A 24,349-nucleotide genomic window follows, 5' to 3' on the forward strand; every position below is an offset into this window, starting at 1 on the left:
TTGAAATAGTCCATTTTAAATGAGCCTTGGCCCACAGGACATGACGGCGCTTCTGGACCATGTTCACATATGGCTTCCTTTTTGCATGATAGAGCTTTAGTTGGCATCTGCTGATGGCACGGCGGATTGTGTTTACCGACAGTGGTTTCTGAAAGTATTCCTGGGCCCATTTAGTAATGTCATTGACACAATCATGCCGATGAGTGATGCAGTGTCGTCTGAGAGCCCGAAGACCACGGGCATCCAATAAAGGTCTCCGGCCTTGTCCCTTACGCACAGAGATTTCTCCAGTTTCTCTGAATCTTTTGATGATGTTATGCACTGTAGATGATGAGATTTGAAAAGCCTTTGCAATTTGACGTTGAGGAACATTGTTTTTAAAGTTTTCCACAATTTTTTTACGCAGTCTTTCACAGATTGGAGAGCCTCTGCCCATCTTTACTTCTGAGAGACTCTGCTTCTCTAAGACAAAGCTTTTATAGCTAATCATGTTACAGACCTGATATCAATTAACTTAATTAATCACTAGATGTTCTCCCAGCTGAATCTTTTCAAAACTGCTTGCTTTTTTAGCCATTTGTTGCCCCTGTGCCAACTTTTTTGAGACCTGTAGCAGGCATTAAATTTTAAATGAGCTAATTAAGTGGATAAAAGTGTAAAATTTCTCAGTTTAAACATTTGCTACGTTATCTATGTTCTATTGTGAATAAAATATTGGCTCATGTGATTTGAAATTCCTTTAGTTTTCATTTTATTAAAATTTAAAAAACGTCCCAACTTTTCCGGAATTCGGGTTATACTACATGCAAAGTGTACATATTACATGTTCATTTCATGTCATACTTACCCTAATTACAAGATTCCGAAGTGTAAAAACCATTCACGTTCTTGTAGATCTCCTAATTACAACTTGTAAACTCACATATTTTCTGAGAATTCTGGCCTGTGGCCTCAAAATGGCTGCACCTCACAGTGATTCGAATTTGTTGAGTATTTCTGTAAACATGAATCAAAATCATATCAAATCACTTCCATGTGCGATGTTGTTCAAAATTAATTATTTTAATTATATTCAAACAGTGAAAATGTATTTAGCTTGCATTGAATTCCAGTAAAACAAAATGCTATATCCACAAGTATTTCAGCCAGTCAAATTATTACAGAAAAAATTAGTTTTTACTGTTAAATACAGAAAACAACCTTAATGATTGATTCTTTATCATGATCATTTACATGTATTAATGTTGCAGTACATGCTGGGAATGTCAGCAAAGTAGGGATATCACACTGTTACATGTTAATGAATTAGGTCATTGTAATACATACAATCTGTGTGATTCTAGAGTATAATTTTGCTACAGCATTGTTATTCCCTGCACTTACTCACTGTGAAGTCACAATTTAAACGTACATTTGTCGTTTTATTGTTATCTGAGATTATTTCACTCTGAATCTTCCACTTACCAAACCCATTAAAGACTGGTATATTAGAACATATCCTTTTAGTCCAAGACATACCCGGTTATAGGTGACAAAGAGAGTCGATGTTTGGTACGGAGTGTTTCAGATGGCTGCTCTATTTATCTGTTTCTCATTTAAGAAAACTCCATTCCAGTGAGTTCCAAAATGTAGTAAAACACACCAATTACTGATATTGATCTACCGAAATACAATTCTAATTTGAAATGTTCTGAATTTATTTGTTTATTTATTTATTTTAACTTGTTACCCCTTGCACACAAGGGAAAAAAATATATAACAGGTGGGGGAATGAACTCCTCTAGAGAGAAATCTTAGAATTGACTCTGTACATTGTAAATAAATAAATAAATAAATCAATTACTTGCCTAGTATTTTTGTCTTTTTTTTTCAGTACAAATATCTAACAATTGTTAAATTGTTAATATTTTATGAAAAATAAATCAAAATAAAATGTATGTATACATACATGAAAGGTAAATAGCAGATCTATACAGGTGGAGCTGGGGAAGGTGGAGGGTTTCTAAAGTGTGCTGCAACTGCTTCAGCAAGCACTAAATGTTGAGCAGCAAGCTCATTGGCTGCTGATTTGATAAGAAAACAATCAGCTACCCCATGTGAATAATGATGCAATTATATCAGATCGAGATCGAACCAGCCTGCACCATCTAAAGTTTCATGACAGAACTTTGTATTTCATTTTGATCAGGTTTTCAGAAAACAAGAGCTATATTGTGAGTGTCTTAATTATCTTAAGTAAATGAGTAAATTGATTTTTTTAATGTGTAGATATTCTGGAAAACACGACAAATATTTTTTTAACTAAAAATGGTTATGCATTTTGGCCATTCATTGACACAACAACAATGCTGTTGCTTGAAAATGCAAACATTTGAAAATGGGTTTCAAAGTGCAAGATAAAAAAAAATGATACAATTAACGCGTACTGTTTCTTTACAAAATGTCATTGCCAACTACTGGCCTGGCATGCATAATACTGCATTTTTAGTCATGTGCATGGTTCTGTGTGAATGGGGGTAACTTTGACAACACTGCCATCTGTACCTGAAACTTTCCAAAAATACACACAAGTTTTACTATTTTAAATACAAACATTGCTGTGTAAACATAACCTGAGTAAAATAAATAAATAAATAATAATCACATATGAAGATAGGTATTTCCAGTATGGTGATATATAGTGCAGCTAAATGTTTCAGGTGGTTAAGATTCTGCTACATTTATCAAAAATGAACAAAGCAGGAAACAAATAGTCATCTTTGTAAAACTGCATCACACAAAGACATTTATATGAAGAGATGAATGTCATGTGATTTTCTGCTTGGCCTGTTTAGGCCTGTTTAGTCAATACCTGTTTATCACATGACGTTTTGAGGGGATTGCACTCAATGACAACTGTTTCATTATTGTTTCTAGCTCACAAGTATGGTTTATTGTTAGTGAATAAAGTCTTGTGAGTTGAGGAAATCTGATATGACTACAGCAACAGCAGCACAGCAAGTGCACAGATGAACTGCAGGCTCAGGAAAATGTGGAGAGCAACTTTTGACAAATTAGCTCCCCTGACTCTGTTATTGGACTATTCCTATTTGTTCCAGTAGCTGTTCACCCTGTTATTTTATATATTTTTTTATGTTTTAGTTTTTTGTACAGTAAACATAGATGCAGTGTAATGTATATCTATGAAAGTATTAATGATTAAACAGGTTTGACTTGTTGGTAGACTCAAGCCCAGTTCTACGAATTAAATCAAATAAAATCAAAAGCACCCTCAGTTAAAGCTGCTTAATGGCATTTTATTGCAGATTAGTATAACAGTGTTGATGCAATGTAAATAAGAGATTTGTTGTGCAGCGTAGAGAACCTTTATGATAATAATGTGTCTTTGTGAGATCGGGATGAACTAAGATGAGTGGCAGCTTTTTAAACGTTAGTGATTATATACATAGTTAGAGCACCCTCACTAATTTAAGAAGCACCCTCAGTGATTTGATTCTGGAGCCGGGCCTGGGTAGACTCAAACTTCTGACCGATCTCAAACACTTTACTGACCGTATTTTATTTTCTACAAGTCACCACTGTCTTTTTTAACTTTTTTTTTTTTACACACTTCTTAAACTTCGTAAACACACTTAACACTTCACTAAACATGGAACATTGCACAAAAGCTTCTGTATGGTGAAAAATAAAATCCAATCATTAAAATGGCCGTTGAACTTAGTATGTAAGAATTTTAGTTCAGTATTTTAAAGTGTACAAACCTCTAATTAATCATTTCAAGTTCTAGAAACTGACAATGGCAGAAAACTATGAATGATCCATGGTATGTCTGTTGACCTGGGCACCTACTGATAGCCTCGGAAGAGCGGAGAAGATTTCAGAGACTTTTTCAAAAATATAATTTAATTGAAATTGACTTCCCAGACAAAAAATACAAAAGAGCCACTAAAGAAACAACAATACAAACTCACAAGCAAACACACACACACACACACACACAGAGAAAGCCCAGATAGTTTTTCTGCTGATAACCATACTGTCTGAAGCTATTTTTTATTTTTCAATCAGACAGCAAGATGAGAACTGTAAAGGTGGTCATTTCCTCCAAATGGACTGCCACACACTAGTGTGCTGAATGGAGTGCTGAAAGCAATTATTTAAAATTGGGGGGAGACAAAAACACACACTGTAAAAATAAATTGTACATTTGTCCTTGACAGGGATTGGGAAGGTCTTGAAGTAACCCGGGATTGACAGCTAAACTACTTAAGCACAGTCTGCAGACATTTCATAATTGCATCACTAGCGCTTTTCTCTACTCTCCTGCTTTTGCACTGATGGCTTTTGTTTCTAATCTGAATTTAAATAGTCTTAACTGCACACTCAACCCCTCCCTTTTCTCTCCTTTCATTGTCGTTCTCTGTATTAGCTAAGTGTCTCATAAGCAGAGCATCATGCTGGTTCCTGCCAACATTCAATACAGAGGCACGTTAAAGTCTGAACATGAGACTGCTAGATAAAAGATTGTCCTAAATAATTGTATGTTTATGTAATATTCTCATTTTTATTTTAAAATATAAAAGTATCATTGCACTTTGTAACTATTTATTACTATAATTGATTATTATTATTATTATTATTCTTATAGTTATATTTAATGGGTCACACTATGTTCAAAGTAACCACAAAAAAACAAATCTTCAGGTGCACTCATGAGGACCGGACCAAAAAACATATGCATACATAGAAACTCTTACTAGAAACAAGATACTAGAAATGGTAGTATCTCCACAATTACATTCCTTCTTAGAGAAAAATGCTGTCTGTGAGGTTTTCCAGTCAGGATTTATCATAGTACTGAGTCTTCTCTCCTTAGAGTTACAAATGACCTGCTCTTATCGTCTGATTATGGTTGTATCGCTCTATTAGTGCTATTGGATCTTAGTGCTGCGTTCGACACTATTGACCACAACATTCTTCTGCATAGACTAGAACACTTTGTTGGCATTAATGGAAATGCATTAGCATGGTTTAAATCAGACTAATAGGACCGACATCAATTCGTAGCAGTGAATGAAGAGGTATCATATCGATCACAAGTGCAGTATGGAGTACCTCAAGGCTCAGTAGTAGGGCCGCTACTCTTCACGTTTTACATGTTACCCTTGGGAGATATCATCAGGAAATCATGGTGTTAGCTTTCACTGTTATGCTGATGATACTCAGCTCTATATTTCTTCGTGGCCCAGTGAAACACACCAATTAAAAAAAACTAATGGAATGCATAGTTGTGTTAAAAAAAACTAATGGAATGCATAGGGTGGTGTTAGCGCAGTGGATAAGACGCATGCCTGTGGTGTGGGAGACCCGGGTTCGAATCCACTGTGAAACGCCAGTGTGTCCCTGAGCAAGACACTTAACCCCTAGTTGCTCCAGAGGCGTGCGACCTCTGACATATATAGCAATTGTAAGTCGCTTTGGATAAAAGCGTCAGCTAAATGAATAAATGTAATAGTTGATATAAAAAACTGGATGACAAGTAATTTCTTACTGCTAAATGTTAATTACAGGACCTAAAAACTCTGCATGTAATAACCTAGAACACTTTCTAAGACTTGATGGCTGCTCTGTCAATTCTTCGTCATCAGTTAGGAACCTAGGTGTGTGATTTGATAGCAAAATTTCCATACAAAACTGCATTTTTTCATCTCAAAAATATATTTAAATTACGACCTATGCTCTCAATGTCAAATGCAGAAATGTTACTCCATGCATTTATGACCTCAAGGTTAGATTATTGTAATGCTTTATTTGGTAGTTGTTCTGCCGCTTAGTAAACTACAGCTATTCCAAAATGCAGCAGCAAGAGTTCTTACTAGAACCAGGAAGTATGACCATATTAGCCCAGTCCTGTCAACACTGCACTGGCTCCCTATCAAACATCGTATAGATTTTAAAACATTGCTTATTACTTATAAAGCCCTGAATGGTTTCAGAGGTGGAAAGTAACGAATTACATTTACTCGCGTTACTGTAATTGAGTAGCTTTTTTGTGTACTAATACTTTTTAAAGTAATTTTTTAAATTTGTAATTTCACTTTTACTTAAGCATATTTTGATTGAAGTATTGTACTTCGCTACATTTTAAAACACATTAATTACTGAGTAAAAAAAAAATAAAAAAAAAAAAAAATCGCTCCCTGGAAACTAAGGCAGTAAATAATGGGCAGGAGGGCAAACTGGCGCTAAAATCACAAGAAAGATGCAGAAGGACAAAACAGGCGTTAGTGGTGCAGACACCGCTGAAAACGAAACCCCTTCATATTCTGAAGTTGAACCCGAAGGAAATGAAGTGAACCCCTGGCCATATGTATGCTCTATTATGCAGTGTAAGCTGTACTTGCCTAGGAAGACCAAACTAGCAGCTTATAAAATCTCGACAAGACATCAACCCTTCGCAAGAAGAGGTAAGCTAAATAATTGCATCGTTGCATTGGTGGTTAAAATGAAGCTTTGACATTTTAGCAAGAGGTTTTGCACAAATTAGCCAAAAAGACAGTGGTGAGGAGTGTGCTATTTTTGTTTTAATGATGTGCCCACGCATTTATAGTGCGTTCTTTCACTGTGTGATTCAGTCTCCTAAAATGCATTTAGAATGATCACAAAATTGAAGATATAGGGGCAGAAAATTCACATATTTATATAATTTCATATATTAAATCGAAATCACACAAAGAATGCCATCTTTTCCTCCAAAAATCATCATAAATATATACATACATATATATAACAGTTCAGTAAACAAGTTAATTAAGAGACTTGCGTTTTAGACACCATATTGCCTTTTTTAGCTCTATTTCTACAACAGAAAATAATTCCAAACACAGCCACCAAAGCACAGTTTTGTGTCTCTGAGCAACGTGACAGTGTTTCGTTTCTGAATGAATCAAACGTTTAAATGATTCGGTTCAATCGCAATGACTCACTTATTAACAGTGACTTGCTGACACATACTGGCCATTTTAATTTCACATTTAAAGTAGGCTATCTTTTGATTTTTTTAAATAATTAATTTCTTATCATTTCAAATGAGTATTCAAAATTTTATGTCTTGTATATCAAAACATTATTCATGCATTTGTAACTGCAGGTTAAATGCATTCTTGTCCAGCACTACACAGTGTGATACATCTAAATGCCACTTCCAATGAATCTTCTGCATTTCCTCTGCATTAAAAGATGAGTTTGTTGATACTGATTTCCCTGGCAACAGCCCAAATGTATTATTATTCTAAATAACTGATTCCTTTAATTAAAAACAACTACAAGTAGTTTGAGATTAATAGACCTATCCCAGGGGTGTCAAACTCAGTTCCTGGAGGGCCGTAGCCCTGCAGAGTTTAGTTCTAACCCTGCTCCAGCACACATATCATGTAGTTTTCAAATAAACCTAAATGATTAGATTAGCTGGATCAGGTGTGTTTAATTAGGGTTAAATCTAAACTGTGCAGGACTGTGGCCCTCCAGGAATTGAGTTTGACAACCTTGGCCTGTCCCATTTTTGACTCCCTCCCACTGTTAAAATGTAACAAAGTAATTTTTACTCTGAGTAAATTTTAAATGAGCTACTTTTCACTTTTACTTGAGTAGATTTTTAGACTGGTACTTTTACTTGTACTTAAGTAAAATTTCATTCATGTAATGGTACTTTTACTTGAGTAGAATATTTTTGTACTCTTTCCACCTCTGGGAATAACCTACCTACCATTGTTCGGGAGGCAGACACAATCTTGCAGTTTAAATCTAGATTAAAGATCCATCTCTTTAACCTGGTTTACACATAACCAACTAATATGCTTCTAATATCCAAATCCGTTAAAGGATTTTTAGGCTGTATTAATTAGGTAAACTGTAACCGGGAACACTTCCCATAACACCCAATGTACTTGCTACCTCATTAGAAGAATGGCATCTATGCTAATATTAGTCTGTTTCTCTCTTATTCCGAGGTCACCATAGCCAACAGATCCAGTCTGTATCCAGATCAGAGGGTCACTGCAGTCACCCGGATCCAGTACGTATCCAGACCAGATGGTGGATCAGCACCTAGAAAGGACCTCTACAGCCCAGAAAGACAGCGGAGACCTCTACAACCCAGATACAGATCACCTGTAAAGACCTTGTCTCAGAAGACCACCGGGACAAGACCACAAAAAACAGATGTTTCTTCTGCACAATCTGACTTTACTGCAGCCTGGAATTGAACTGCTGGTTTTTGTCTGGTCAGAGGAGAAATGCCCCCCCAACTGAGCCTGGTTTCTCCCAAGGTTTTTTCTCCATTCTGTCAACGATGGAGTTTTGGTTCCATGCCGCTGTCGCCTCTGGCTTGCTTAGTTGGGGTCACTTCATTTACAGTGATATCGTTGACTTGATTGCAAATGAATGCGCAGACACTATTTAAACTGAACTGAGATGACATCACTGAATTCAATGATGAACTGCCTTTTACTTTTATTTTGCATTATTGACACACCGTTTTCCTAATGAATGTTGTTCAGTTGCTTTGACGCAATGTATGTTGTTTAAAGTGCTATATAAATAAAGGTGACTTGACTGACTTGACATCCCACCTCTCCCGGAAGAGTTTTGAGGGCGTGGGCGCAGCCTCCACCATGTGGACTGATCCATCGATATAGGCGTTTTTTGACTTGTCTTTTCCACTTTATTTGACATTTTAGAAAGTTAACAGAGTGAGAAGTTGCAATTTAGGGTCAGCGATATCCTTATCTTATCTTATTTGCAAAATATTTGAAATAATTTCAGTTTATTTTACGTTTAAAATTTTTTTTTTTGTATAAATATCAGACAACACTGCATCGCCGGCACTTAAACTGACAGTTATCAATATAACCCATGTAAATGTTATTGCTTACAAGATAGCCTATTCGGTAAGGGAAACACAAAACAAATATCATGATATTATCTATTAGAAACATTATCAACATAATCAAAAACAGTAGCATTTAACACTAGTACACACAGATCTGTAGAACAAGTAGGTTACAGAATGAAATTAAATACACAGACACTAGCCATAAAGAAGTCTATGCCATTTTATTCAGTAGTCGTTACATTTCAACAACTAATGCTAAAAAACATCCATAAGAGCACTGGACAAATTTATCATAGGGCAATGTTTTCTTAAGAAAATGTATCCAGGTTAGATATGTAACCATGGTTCAATGAGGGAACACGAAGATGTATCGAGAAACACTTTGGGAATGCCCCTGCGTGACAGCGTTCTAAAGTACGTGTAAAATCTGCCCAATGGAGCAGCGAGATGTCACGAGTGGGGTGAAGTGAGCAACCAGGAAGTATAAAAGTGCATCAGGCAAAGCACAAGTTAGTTTCGATGAGGTAGCGCCTGCAGGAATGCAGGGAGTATGGCAAAGAGACAGAGCATTTCATTCCCTCTGGGAACAATGGTTACATACGTAACCTGGAGACATTCCCCTTCAGGAACTCGAGTTGCGTCGAGAAACGCTTTGGGAATGAGAATACACACTAGAGGTGGGGGAAAAAAAATCAATACAGCATAGTATCACAATATTTTCTGCGACAATACTGTATCGATACACAGACGCCAAGTATTGATCTTTTATAATACTATTTGGAAGAATAATGAAAAATAAATTTCTTTACGATCCACAAGATGGTGGTCTTGAGTTTTTTCTGGTGAGGTCATCTTGGTCACCATCAGCATGCTGTAAGCTAGTAAAATAAAGATGGCGGCACTGTGGAAAGTTATCAGCAAAGCCCCATCCACATTTAAATGTATGGATTTACTTCAGATTTGGGGATGTAAGTAGGGATGTACCGAATTTTCGGCATTTGGCAATGGCATTTTCGATCTTCAGCTGAACGAGAAAAATGGGCGAAAATGCGAGCTGAAAATATAGGCTACATATAATAATAATAATAATAATAATAATATATGCTGTGCTGTGCACCTGCCCAGCATTGTTTAACGAGCATGTTTCACTCTTCTCATCACTACTTGGTTTGACTCTCCACTCAATATTCAGTTAGAATGAACGTACTCAATAATGCACTGACAGGAAATTTTTTCATTCAGTATACTTGCTCCTGTTTGCAGTAGCACTACTGCTGTTACATGGTGTAGGCTAGTTCAGCTGTACTGGGCAATGCTGGCAAAATTATGCTACCTTCAGTGACGCTATGCTCTGCTCATATGCTCTGATAATAAAAGCTTTGTAGGACTATACATAATAAAAAAAAAAAAACAGACAACATTTTTGTTAGTAGGATAAACAAAAAAATAAAAAACGTCTGTGTTGGCCCGGGTTTCGAACCCGCGCTAAAAGACAATATGCCGTGAGAGATGACAATCACTAACCACTGAGCTAACAAGCTACACTGAATCAGAACCAGATCTGTGACCGTGTTAACTTGTGGCCTGTGTTAACCTATTATGAACATAAACAATAGCAGAACACTGACTACATTTTATGGTTCATGATGTTAAAGAACATTTCATAACGTCTCAGACAACTGTACATTTGTGGCTACTGTGGCTTAATTATAAACACTATCGTTAACTCATATTTACCCTAGTAAAAACATGGTACATTTTAGTACGATCGTCACTTCCCAATGCAAACACACCCAATAAAATGGCCCCACCCCTGTCACTTGATTGACAGGTTTCCGTGTAGACGTTGGAAATTCAAATGCAAAAGGTATTGCGATTCCATTTGAGTTTTGGCAGTTTACATGCACAGTGCAGAGAGAGTGAAAAGGCAAATGTGGTAATTAATATTGCGATTTAAATAGCTCATAAGATATGGGAAACACAATTGCAAATGGACTTTGCATTTCCATTTTAAATTTGGCAGACACTGTGCGTTCACTTAATCGAAAATGAAAACGGTAATGCGAGATTTGCATTTGCGTTTGGATTATGTCACATTTTATGCGTCCACAAATTGAAAACGCAATTGCAAATACAATTTGCAATGCCTTTTGAATAAAGTCCGCAATATCATTCCATAGGTTCTAATGCACACCAGCACACCAGTATATGTGTGTATTTTAAGAGTTAGATGACGAATGATGACGTGTGACGGCATAGTAGTGGTGTCCCAATCCTTAGGGGAAGGGGTATAACATAGAATTGGGATTGGGCCTCAATATTAAGTTAACACTTTTCAACAAGGTTCCATTAGTTAATGTAAGTTAATGTATTAACTAACATGAACGAACAATGAAAAATACAATTATTATAATACTTATTAATCTTTCTTAATGTTAGTTAATGAGAATACAATTGTTCACTGTTAGTTCGTGCATTAACTGTTATCAACAAGCACAACTGTTGATTTTAATAATGCATTATTAATTGTTGAATTAACAAACTAAGATTAATAAATGCTGAAAAACAATTGTTCATTCTTAGTTTGTTAACTGAAGTAGTTAACTAATGTTAATCCTGCCAATAATTTATGAAATGATACAATTTATATACTTTATTCAAATCATACTCAAAACTCTAATAGACACTCCCTAAGAATTAACCATTCATCAAAAAGCTTTATTATTCTGATCCTCAAACCGTCACGCCCCTGGACTCATTCAGTTTTCCCATGGATCCCCTCCTTCACCCAGAATACCTTCTCCTCCTGCTGGAACAGGGGGAGAAATAGCTCTGGGCTCACACCAGACTGTTCTGGGTACTGGAAAACCACACCAACTACCCGGATTACGCACTGCAAATTTCACCGCCTTTGTGGAATGGACACTGGTGAGAAATGGATCTCCGTTCCCTGCTAGTTACCAGGAGTTCATCGCCAGTGCCACTCCCGACCCAGAACCCAGCCCACCATCTCTCTGCTGTGAATAGCTTAAGCCAAATCCCACAGATGATGGAGAGCCAATAATTGTCGTGAGCTAACTCCATACCAAGCACCTTAGTGGAGGATCGCCCCGGACAGAGTACCCAAGCCATCAGACAGCCAGGAGGTGGATCTAATAGACTGGGAGTCTGAACTGGAGATCGAACTGCTCCCTCTCCTCTCTCCATTGTCACCGCTGGTACAGTCCGACTCTCCTTCATCCTTGGTTCCCTCATCCAGCCCTGAGGGGGCCTCCGGTCCTCCAGTTCCTGCTCCTAGAAAGTGCCTTCCAGTGCCTGCTCCTCGAAAATGCACGCCATCCCACCTGCTCCAGCCTCATCCACCACTGTCATCTGGCAGCCCCACTGCTCACCCTCAGCCCACCATCATCGCGGTGCAAGCCCTGTTGGACTGCCATCCTCCAGTGTCGCCCTGGTAGGAGTCTCTCTCACCACCGCCTGTAGACCCTGTGGCTCCTCCTTGGCTCCTAGCTCCCTCACCGCCACCGTCAACCATCGATCCAACAGCTCCATTGGGCTCCCTCCTCCCACCAGCTCCACCTTGGTCCTCAGTCTCCGCCTCGGTCGCCAAAGCCCTCTGCTCCACCCTGGCCCCCCAGATCCTCGGCATCCCCCTGGCTCATTGGGTTTCCATCTCTGCCTCGGGCTCTTCCTCAACCTGCTCCACCGCCATTGGTCGGCTCCCTGGAGTCGGCAGCCATTCCTCCTCCATGGCTCCTCCCTCCATTGGCTCCACCGTGAGTCGACATCATGACTGTGGCCTGGGTCCAGCTGGACTCCTCCTTTTCCAAGCTTCTCCTGTTTCCTCCCTAACTTCTATCTCCGTCGTCTCCTCCCTGGACTTTGTTTGCCGCCCCCCTCCCGGATATTCATCCTCCTCCTAAGACTCCTCCCTAGTTCCCACCCACTACCCTCCCCATGTTGTTCCTACGGTGCGAAGACCCACCTTCCGGCAGGAGGTAGTAATGTCATGCCCCTGGACTCATTATATTGTGTTTTCCCTCCACATGTGTTCCATGTCCCTGTTAATTTTTAATTAATTAATTTTTACTTTATTAAAGAGTTTGGTGATTTTACATCCGAGTTAGTTCTGGCTGCAGATAAAGTTTTAATAGTTGGTGATTTTAATATCCATGTTGATAATGAAAAAGATGCATCGAAATCAGCATTTATAGACATTCTGAACTCTATTGGGGTTAGAACAACATGTTTCAGGACCTACTCATTGACAAAATCAAACTCTAGATTTAATACTTTCACATGGAATTGATGTTGATAGTGTTGAAATTATGCAGCCAAGTGATGATATCTCAGATCATTATTTAGTTTTGTGCAAACTTCATATAGCCAAAATTGTAAATTCTACTTCTTGTTACAAGTATGGAAGAACCATCACTTCTACCACAAAAGACAGCTTTTTAAGTTATCTTCCTGATGTATCCAAATTCCTTAGCATATCCAAAACCTCAGAATAACTTGATGATGTAACAGAAACTATGGACTCTCTCTTTTCTAGCAATTTAAATACAGTTGCTCCTTTACGCTTAAGGAATGTTAAGGAAACCAGTATGACACCATGGTACAATGAGCATACTCGCACCCTAAAGAGAGCAGCCCAGAAAATGGAGCGCAGCTGGAGGAAAACAAAACTAGAGGTATTTCGTATTGCTTGGCGGGAAACCTATCCTACAGAAAAGCATTAAAAACTGCTAGATCCGATTACTTTTCTTCTCTTTTAGAAGAAAACAAACATAACCCCAGGTATTTATTCAATACAGTGGCTAAATTAACGAAAAATAAGGCCTCAACAAGTGTTGACATTTCCCAACATCACAGCAGTAATGACTCTTCTGACTATTATTAATTCATCATTGTCATTAGGATATGTCCCCAAAACCTTCAAACTGGCTGTTATTAAGCCTCTCATCAAAAAACCACAACTTGACCCCAAAGAACTAGTTAATTATAGACCAATCTCGAATCTCCCTTTTCTGTCCAAGATACTAGAAAAGGTGGTATCCTCACAATTATATTCCTTCTTAGAGAAAAATGGTATTTGTGAGGATTTCCAGTCAGGATTTAGACCGTATCATAGTACTGAGACTGCTCTCCTTAGAGTTACAAATGACCTGCTCTTATCATCTGATCATGGTTGTATCTCTCTATTAGTTTTATTGGATCTTAGTGCTGCGTTTGACACAGTTGACCACAACATTCTTTTGCATAGACTTGAACACTTTGTTGGCATTAATGAAAGTGCATTAGCATGGTTTAAATCATACTTATATGACTGCCATCAGTTCGTAGCAGTGAATGAAGATGTATCATATCGATCACAAGTGCAGTATGGAGTACCTCAAGGCTCAGTACTAGGGCCGCTACTCTTCACGCTTTATATGTTACCCTTGGGAGATATCATCAGGAAACATGGTGTTAGCTTTCACTGTTATGCTGATGATACTCAGCTCTATATTTCTTCGCGGCCCGGTGAAACACACCAATTTGAAAAACTAATGGAATGCATAGTCGATATAAAAAACTGGATGACGAGTAATTTCTTACTGCTAAATTCTGACAAAACAGGGGTATTAATTTTAGGACATTAAAACTCTGCATGAATAACCTAATAATTTGTACAGCCCTCGATGCACACAGGTGTAGTAACAGGATGAGGGGGCATACGTACTATGGGTTTGATACAAGAAATGTGAAAGACCGGGTGAATGCGTTGAAGATTGGACGACAACCTTAATTTAACCAAGACGGGACTGAGCACCTCAAGAATACGAAATGGCCCGATAAATTTAGGGGCCAATTTGCAAGACGTGGACTGAAGGGGAAGGTTGAGGGTGGAAAGCCAAACCCTTTGTCCGACGACGTAACGGGAACTCTTAATACAATGCCTGTTAGCCGACCGTCGAGTACGGGAACAAGTCTTGCATAAGGCGGCCTTTATCCCTCTCCACGTACGTTTGGCATGCTGGATAAAAGCTCTGACGGAAGGGACATTGGACTCAGAATGTTGTGAAGAAAAGAGCGGGGGCTGTTAAGAAAGGCAACACTGAAAAGGCGATAACTGGTGGCTGATGATCTGATGGATCAAGAGTTGGGGTTGCAGAACACGAGACTATGAAGGATGCGGCCAATAATTTGGTTGGTACGCTCGGCCTGTCCATTGGTTTGAGGGTGAAAGCCAGAGGAGAGGCTGGCAGAGGCTCCGATTAGGCGATAAAATTCCCCCCCAAACAAGGATGAGAATTGAGGACCCCTATCGGAAACAATGTCAGAGGGGAGACCATGAATTTGAAAATCTTGTCGACGACGATCTGGGCTGTCTCCCTCGCGGAGAGGAGTTTTGGGAGAGGGTTAAAGTAAGCGGCCTTAGAAAAGTGATCGACGACAATGAGGATTACAGTCTTTCCCTTGTACGAGGGAAGACCTGAATGAAAATCTAAGGCGATGTGCAACCACGGCCGAGACGGTAACGGGAGAGGTCGAAGGAGACCAGCGGGCGGCAAATTGCTGGCCTTGGTCTGAGCGCAGACAGTACAAGAAGCGATGAAATGCCGAATATCACGTTCACGGGTAGGCCACCAGAATTTAGAGCGAATGGAGGCAATAGTGCCCCAACACCAGGGTGAGCCAGCAGTTTAGATGAGTGGCCTTATTGGAGTATGGCGAGTTGAGCGGAGGGTGGAATGTACAAATGGTTTCTGGGGAAAGTACGAGGAGTAACGGAGTGAACGAGACGTTCTATTCCCCAAACAGCTGCTCCCACCACCATGTCCTGAGGAAGGATCACCTCCCTGGTGGGAGAATCCTCAGGAGAGGCAAACTGCCGTGAAACCGCATCTAGTTTAAGGTTCTTAGAGCAAGGTTGGTAGGATATGGTGAAGAAAAGTGCCCAACGGGCAAAGAAAAGTGCCCAACGAGCCTGATGTGCGTTAAGTCTCTTAGCAGTGCGAATGTACTCCAAATTCCTATGATCGGTCGAGACTGTAAACGGCAGGCCTCTAACCAGTGTCGTGATTAACCGAGGGCCAAACGGATGGCCAATAACTCGCGATTGCCAACGTCATAGTTGCGTTCCACCGGTGGTAGCGGTTGGCCTTTTGCTGTAGAGATTTTCAATTTACTACATACAGCAGGCACTCTGATTCCATGTATGGTGCACATATATATTATTCAAATGACACACAAAAACAAGTAGACAAGACCTGTTTAGTTCAAAAGCTATGCCCCGTGTCACCCCGCCTCTGCTCCTGCTACGAGCAGCATGGGCAGATCTGCCTCGCACGCGCATCGAGTGTGCCCTGCTCGGACTACTGTCATTGACATTGCGACTCCCCACCCTGCCTCCTCTTTGACCTCGTCTAAAATACCCAGTGGCATTAGACAAAGTCTCCACTACAATACTGTCGCCGCAATTGCGGAGAGGAACACGGTCAGAAGACAAAGTTACATGTCTAGCGCAGCAAAAATCTCCCACCTCGTTCCCCGCAACACTAACATGCCTGCTAATTTCGCGATGAACAATCAGACCTCGGGAAACATTGTTTACACCACTGGCAATGTGCAAAGGACCATCTACATTAGGCAAAGGATTCACCGTTTGTGCTTGGTTTAGGGCTATACTTTCACTTTCAGTATCACCGTCATCTTCTGAATGCAGATATTCCCCTTCAGAATCAGGGTCCATGAATAGAAGTCCCAACACTTCATTGCGGGTTTATTGAAGCTATATTGATGCCATTAGATAATAATAATAATAATAATAATAATAATAATCTAATGCCAATACTCGCTGACGTTGACAATATTGCTCTGATAAAATGGCTCACTCTCACACTAGCTCCGCTTTTGTTCGCACTGATTCAATGCGCTCTAGCTCGATGATTTTGTATAGAAGCATGACGTCAGAGATTAAGTATTACATGTCTGCTATCTGGTGCAGGGGAGGTTGCATGAAATTTGACACCCTATTTGACAAAATCGGCCCTTTTATTCAGTGCCGCATCTTGTCGAGTAAACTCGACCGTGGTGCCATGAGGGTTAACTGCAGTTTATAACATTTGACCCTGTAAAATGGCTAAACCTTTTATAGTGATTCTCAAATGGCAATTTTAACCCCGTAAATTGAGTGAAGAAACTGTCTTTTATCATGAAGAAGATACCGAGCGATGTTCCTTGTGTATCTTAAAATTAAGGCCTTAAGTTATGTATAACTAGATTGATGCCATACAACTAGACTATAACTCACTTGGGTTTAACCATTAGCATAGCTAACTAATGTGTGCCCTCTCGCCTGTTCACAGAGCAAAATTAATCTTAGAATACTGCAGGTCAGTGTTGGATTAATGATAACGGGGAGTCTTAAAATCTTAATCAAAATTGTTGCAACAACCGCATAAGTCCCATTTATCTGATGAAGAAACCTCAGATTAGCTGCATGAATTAAACTGCATGATGAAGAAATTCCACTGGCAGTCATTTTAAAACTTGGCGACGAAGAAATCTTGCTGCAGTATATTTGCTTTTATTAGTGATTTGAGCGATGTTCCTCATCTCCCTAAATTAAGGCTTTCCTTTAACCACCGCATATCATTGTAGTCATTGAATTGATGCAATTGAATAGCGACGTAATGGTTTAATTCCAGTCTAGCTAACTAGTAACTTGCCATTGTCTGTGAAGTGAATGTGCTGTTTTGATTTGTCATAACTGATGGCGTGTGAGTTTCCCATACAGATTTACAACAGTGCAAGTTCTGCTCCACTTGCAAGTGTTGTAAGCTTGCATCGGTGTCTTAGCAACATCTGATCCCTGAAGTTGAGAGCAGACTCTTCTGGTTCAATTTGATATCAGCACCTACGTCACAGACCCTTGTGTAAACAAACAACTGAGTGTAGCCAAAGCTAACTTAACTATTAGCTGTTAGCATCCGACTAACTTATACTGTGAGAGTCTAAAGTGTTAACCACATCTCTCTCTCTCTCTCTCTCTCTCTCTCTCTCACTCTCTCACTTCTGGTTACACTTCTTGTGTAGAACCTTCAGTATAGAGTCAGTTAGGTTTGCCCCCCTCACAAACGTAGGTTCTATTTGTTCTTTTTTTATTTATTTATTTTTTAAAATTTTATTATTATTCTACTTCTGTCAGGATCCTGTTAAGCAAATCACCCACAACTGTTCCCTATCCGGGACCTAATTACAAGCACTATAAAACAGGTATCTCAGCACCAGTTATGGGTCAAGCCTCCAACAGGAATTGACCTCACGATCTCGGCTTCCAAGAATCACCAGAAGTAACGTATACTTACCTTTTGAAAAGCTAACCTGTGTGTCTTTGTTCTCCTGTCTACAGAATGCTTATGGCATTATCTGTGATCTGAAATCTCCTACGAACTTCGAGATCTCCTGAGTGCCCATGTGATTCTCTGAGCATTGATCTTCTACTGCAAGAAAAGGAGACAAGTATTGATATTCATGTATTGTGTGGCTTTGACGTCTCAACACTTAATGAACTCACCTGGCTTTCACAGAAACGAACTCCACAGAACCCGCACCTGAAATTACCCTCAACTCACCTCTCACGAACCCTTGTTTTGGAATAAAGACTGTGTTGAATTCACTTATCTCTGCCTCCATTGTACCAGTTCCTGATAGAAGGCTCGACGAAAACAGAAAAGTGAATTCAGCACAGCCCGAGGACAATGCTTCCGCTAACCCCGCTTCCACGATGGCGTATATGATAAGTCCAGTCTCACATCCAGTGCCCTTCTCTGGCCTGGAGGAGGACTGCAACGAATTCCTCTCACAATGTTTGCTCATCCTAGAATGACATGCTCACCAATACCCCACGGTTATATTATCCTGCAACTATCCGGAGCGGCGTTGAGATGGGCCGAAGCGTTGTGGTGTCCAGAAACTGTGGTCACCTCTTCCTTCCAGAATTTCTTCCGCCATTTCGGAGAAGTTTTCGGAGAACCTGTAGACGACGACTCCTCGACAGATCTTCCCCGCTAGATTCCCAGTCAAGCCCAGGATGAGCTCCCGATCCCCAGTTAAGTCCGGGGTGGGCTCCCGATCCCAAGTTAAGTCCGGGGTGGGCTCCCGATCCCCAGTTAAGTCCGGGGTGGGCTCCCGATCCCCAGTTAAGTCCGGGATGGGCTCCCGATCCCCAGTTATGTCCGGGATGGACTCCCGATCCCCAGTTAGGCCCAGGATGGGCTCCCGATCGCCAGTTAAGCCCAGAAGGGGCTCCCGAACCCCAATTAAGCCCCGAAGAGGTTCTCGATGTCCTGACAGACCCCGAAGAGGTTTTCAGTTCACCAGCTCAGGATTGCGCAAAGTCCCCTGCTGCACTGCGGCCCTCCAGACCCATGTCTCCACCTCGGCCTGTCAGCCCGCCGGCTCCGCGTCAGCTCTGCATCCCTTTGGCTCCACCGAGGCCCCTCTGCCCTAGGACTCCTCCGTGCTCCCTCGTCCATGACCAGGACGAAGATGGGACGAGCGAGGATGACAGGGGAACCTCGGTCGGTCGTCGCTCAGCTTCCGCCATGGACTTCTGGGTCTCTGGCTTCGCCTCGACCCTCCACCCCTTTGGCTTCACCTGGCTCCTCAGAACTGAATTCTCAAATGCAACCATACCTGGAAAAGCCTTCCCTGGGCTAAACGGGGAATCAGGACCCCTCCCTGGGTTTTGCTCTAAGGCTAGGCCGGCACCCTTCTCCTCTGGATTGGGGGGAAAAGGCGTGGTCTGGGCCACCATTGAAGCAAGCTCTGGGGCCTGGGCTGACACTGGAGCAAACTCTGAAAGGCACTTACGAGTAGCGGGCACTGGAGGGCACTCTAGAATGCACATTCGAGGAGCAAGCACTGGAGGATGCTCTGGAATGTGCTTACAAAAAGCATGCACTGGAGTGAACTTTGGGGCTGGCAGGCTTGCCACATTAACCCTGTGGAGTTGACCAATGTGATTACGCATTTTGTGGCATCTTCTCTTAATAACATCGAAAATGACTTAAATTACAGTTAAATTAAGCAAGTCTTACCGATAACAAATATTCGGTGATAAAGTAATACATAGGAAGACAATGCAATGTCCTGTCTTTCATGTCTCCCTTCATTATATCTAATGCGACCATGCCCACGTGCTGAGTGTGCCATTGATATTGTAATCGTCGACGTAGGTGCATCTCAATATATTAAAATGTCGTGGAAAAGTTAATTTCAGTAATTCAACTCAAATTGTGAAACTTGTGTATTAAATGAATTTGATGCACACAGACTGAAGTAGTTTAAGTCTTTGGATCTTCCACACAGCTTTCTGTTAACATGCTTGGATACAGCACTCTGTGAACAGCCAGCTTCTTTGGCAATGAGTGTTTGACATCCTTGTGAAGGGTGTCAATGATTGTCTTGTGGACAACTGTCAAATCGGAAGTCTTTCTAATGATTGCATAGCCTAGAGAACCAAACTGAGAGACCATTTTGAAGGCTACTGTAAGAAAACCATTGCAGGTGTTTTGAGCTGATTAGCTTATTGGCATGTCACCATATTCTAATTTGTTGAAATAGTGAATTATTGGGTTTTTGTTAAATTTGAGCCAAAATCATCACAATTAAAAGAACCAAAGAATTAAATTACTTCAGTCTGTGTGCACTGAATTCATATATATGGTGCTGCCCTGCAGTAAGTCATAGCCCCAGGGCCCAGTGAGGTCTTTATCTGGCCCTGGGGGTGGTTGGTAGAAGATTGATAGATATTTTTTATTTTTTGTAAGAAGAGTGAACTTGGTGGACACAGAGGGCAAATTCCCAGTGGTGTTTTTGCATCCCTGTAGGGCATTTTGGATAAGGGTACGCCATTTGCAGAACAACTGTTGAACGGTGGATTCCTTTATGTATGGCACTTCCACTAGTCTGTTAGTGAAGGGAACAAGCAATTAATACTTTGCACAAGTGATCTTATTTATTATTATTATTATTTATTATTTTTATTTTATGGTTGTGACCCAGGGTGGCAGGTACCTGGAAACAAGAATCACAATGAAAGAGCTCAAACACTTAACAAGTTACCCTAACATAAAAATAAAATAAATAAATAAACTCCCTTAAAAATTGTATGCCATGTTTGCCATTTGCTGTCTCCTTTCATGCTGTTTACAAAATATTACACATAGTTCACTGGTCCATTCAAATTAATAAACGGACTGACTGCTATCCTTGATTATTTTATAACTCTAATCCCAATTCTTTAGAAGGGTTCTGAATGTAAATATCACAGACCATATTTTTTTCCTCTTGACAAGATTCTTTATAAGGTCAATTTTTTACAGTATATAATAAAGTAAATTATCTATGCAAATATTATCTACATCTAATAATAATAATAAATAAAAAGCTCTGTTTAATGAAAATGTCTATATTTTTAGTCATAACACAATTTGTAACAAAGACTTTAGCTAGAAATAAAAATTGTTTCTCAAAAGACTGTGTGCGTGTTTTTGTGTGTGTGTGTGTGTGTTCGTGTGTGTGTGTGTGTGTGTGGGGGGGGGGGGGGGTGTTGAGCAGTTTCCTTTTGGAAAACAAATTTGGGGGAATGAATGTACTTGTCCTTTGTCAAATAACCTCAAAATACCCCAAATAATCTTTTTTAGTTTACCTCATAGTCTGGAAAAACCATGACAATCTTTTGAACGGTGTATTCTGTGCAGAACATTCAAATTTCCTTCATATGTCGAAGACCAGTATGACAGTACATTTGCCAAAACAGGGAACACTATTGTATAAGATGGAAACGACATTAGACATTTATTTATTTGTAAAATTACAATAAAATGTAAATTGAAGATACAAAATCAATAAACATTTCATTCTGAACAGCTGACCTACCATTACTTGCTGGTATCAATAATGTGCGCCAAGTGGCATTACAAGGAAGAATATTTTCCCTGTTAGAGGATAACTCAGTTTTCTTTTTTTCCCCCAGGGAATTAAATGTGTATTACATGTTAAATGTACATCTTGTTGCATACAGATGCTACAAACCTCAAATCCTTAAAATAATAATAATTATGTTTCATGGTATACAAAATAATTAATAAGCATCATCAGAAAGCAGATTTAGATAACAGCGCTTAAAAAAGCAAAGGGAACTTAAATACATCCCCAGTAGAGTGCACAAAATACTAACAGTGTGAATATCCTGCTGAAATGAAGCCAATCTTGAACCTGTTAAAAAAAAAAAAAAAACCTACCATCTGCTTCCATCAACTTTTACAGTGTAAGACACTGGAGCATATTTATCGAGATGAGTGGAAGTAAATTAAAACATTGTGAATACAGATTATAGCTTCCCTAACATCAGATTATGGAAACAAATTCAGGTGACCTAAACTTCTTCAGAAGGTAGAGAACATTGTAGATTTTCAATGTGGAACATTTATTAAATTATTTTTAAAACAATAAATAGTATAAGGATGGTTAGTTAAAGTCACACAATGAGTTTAATTTATTTAGCATTGCTCAAAAGTTGTTTCAACAATTTTGCTACGTTACGAGTGCTAGGTAGTAATGCATTTCTTCAGAGCTACATGAATAATGGAAGACAGCACCTGAACTGTCAGATCATTACCAGATCATTAGCTACTCATGTCATGCATTTTTCCTTAACTGTAGACAAAACTTAATGCTGTTAAGACTGTAAAGTAATGTGTCGCTCCTCTCAGATGAAGCTGAACAACCCCATGTGCATGTTCCCTGAGTCAGCATTTGTAAAGATTATTGTGCTTAAGAGGAAAAATGTGAAAAATCAAATTTATTTGATTAAATTTGGTTTAGATGCATTTATTCCCATTATTTTATTTTTTTTTGTGATTGTTTTTTTTTTTTTTTTTGAAATAATAACATTACAAATGTTGGATGACAGCATGAATACCAATAAAAAATATATATATTTAAAAAAAAATAAAAAATAAAAATAAAAAATAAAAAAACACAAAGGACACAAGGGAGGGTAACTTGAAAGAAACATACAAATAAACCTTGGCAGCCAATTACAACACAGAATAATGCATCATCAATTTAAAACAATTCTTTTAGAGCTTGGGCTGTACTACTCCAATAAGTGACCGTTTGTATTCTAGCCCCATTAATCCTTGCAGTGCTGCGTTCTAAACAAGCAATATAATGAAAAGACAGCAGCCAGAATCTTCTAAGATCCATGTCAGGAGTGAACCATTGCTGTATAATTGTTTTTTTAGCAGCAGTGAAACCAGACATTAACAATCTTCTCTGAACTAAAGTAAAGTTGTATGAAGAATCATCATTCAACAACATAAGACAAGGGTCGAGGTCAAACTGCAACTTTGTGATATGTTTTAGTACTTGAACTACATGTTTCCAAAAGTTGGATATAACTGAACAGTCCCAAAACATATGCAAAAAGGTACCTTTAGAGTTATTGTTACAAAGACTGCAATTAGGATTTAAAGAGAGTTTCATCAAGTATCGCTTGTATGGGGTACAATACATTTTGTGTACCGTTTTGAAATGAATAAGAATGTGCGAGGGGTTTTTGGAGGTAAGACAGATATTTGACCAAACTGTATTCCAGTCAGGACTATAGCCCAACCATGAGAGTTCTCTCTCCCACACAGCTAATACCTTCAGAGTCTTATATGAACATTCAAGTAGTTGTTTATAAATCAAGGAGACTGTGCCCTTAATTTTCCCAGTATTTTTGAACCACTTTACAAATGGGTGATCATCTAAGCTAGAATTCCAAGGTACCCCGTATGCTTTCATTGCAGACCTCAACTTCAAGTACATAAAAAAGGAGGTACCTGGCAAAGAATAATCTGCTTGAATATCTTGGAATGCGCGCAATCCACTACCATTGAATATATCACCAAATGTGAACACACCTTTTAAGGACCAGGAAGGGTAAATGAAAGGTTGATTACCAGATAATAGGCGGGCATTATTCCAGAGAGGAGACTAACGTGATATTTTTTTAACGTGACCTGTAATCTTTCCTGCATTGAGCCAAGCTTTTAAAGTAACTGAAATAATATTTCCGAACTTCTGATGTAAACTTCTTGAGCCTACATCAGTAAAAGGCAGATCTTGAAGTCTATGGCGAAGAACAAGGTTAGACTCAATACTTCTCCAGGGTACTTTGGAGAGAGTGTCCACCCAGACACGCATGGCCCTAATTTGGAAAGCAAAGTGGTAAAGCGTTAAATAAAGACTGCCATGCAGTTTTGCATGCTGTAATACTGGAAGGCTGACTCTAGGACGCTTACCACCCCAGATGAATTTAGAGATTAATGAATGGGGGAGGAAAACACGGGAGCATGAAAAATAAAAAGTTAACTCTAGGTAAAATGTTCATTTTAACCGTGCTGATTCTAG

This window comes from Carassius carassius, chromosome 24 (genome assembly GCF_963082965.1).
Source record: "Carassius carassius chromosome 24, fCarCar2.1, whole genome shotgun sequence".
NCBI lineage: Eukaryota > Metazoa > Chordata > Actinopteri > Cypriniformes > Cyprinidae > Carassius > Carassius carassius.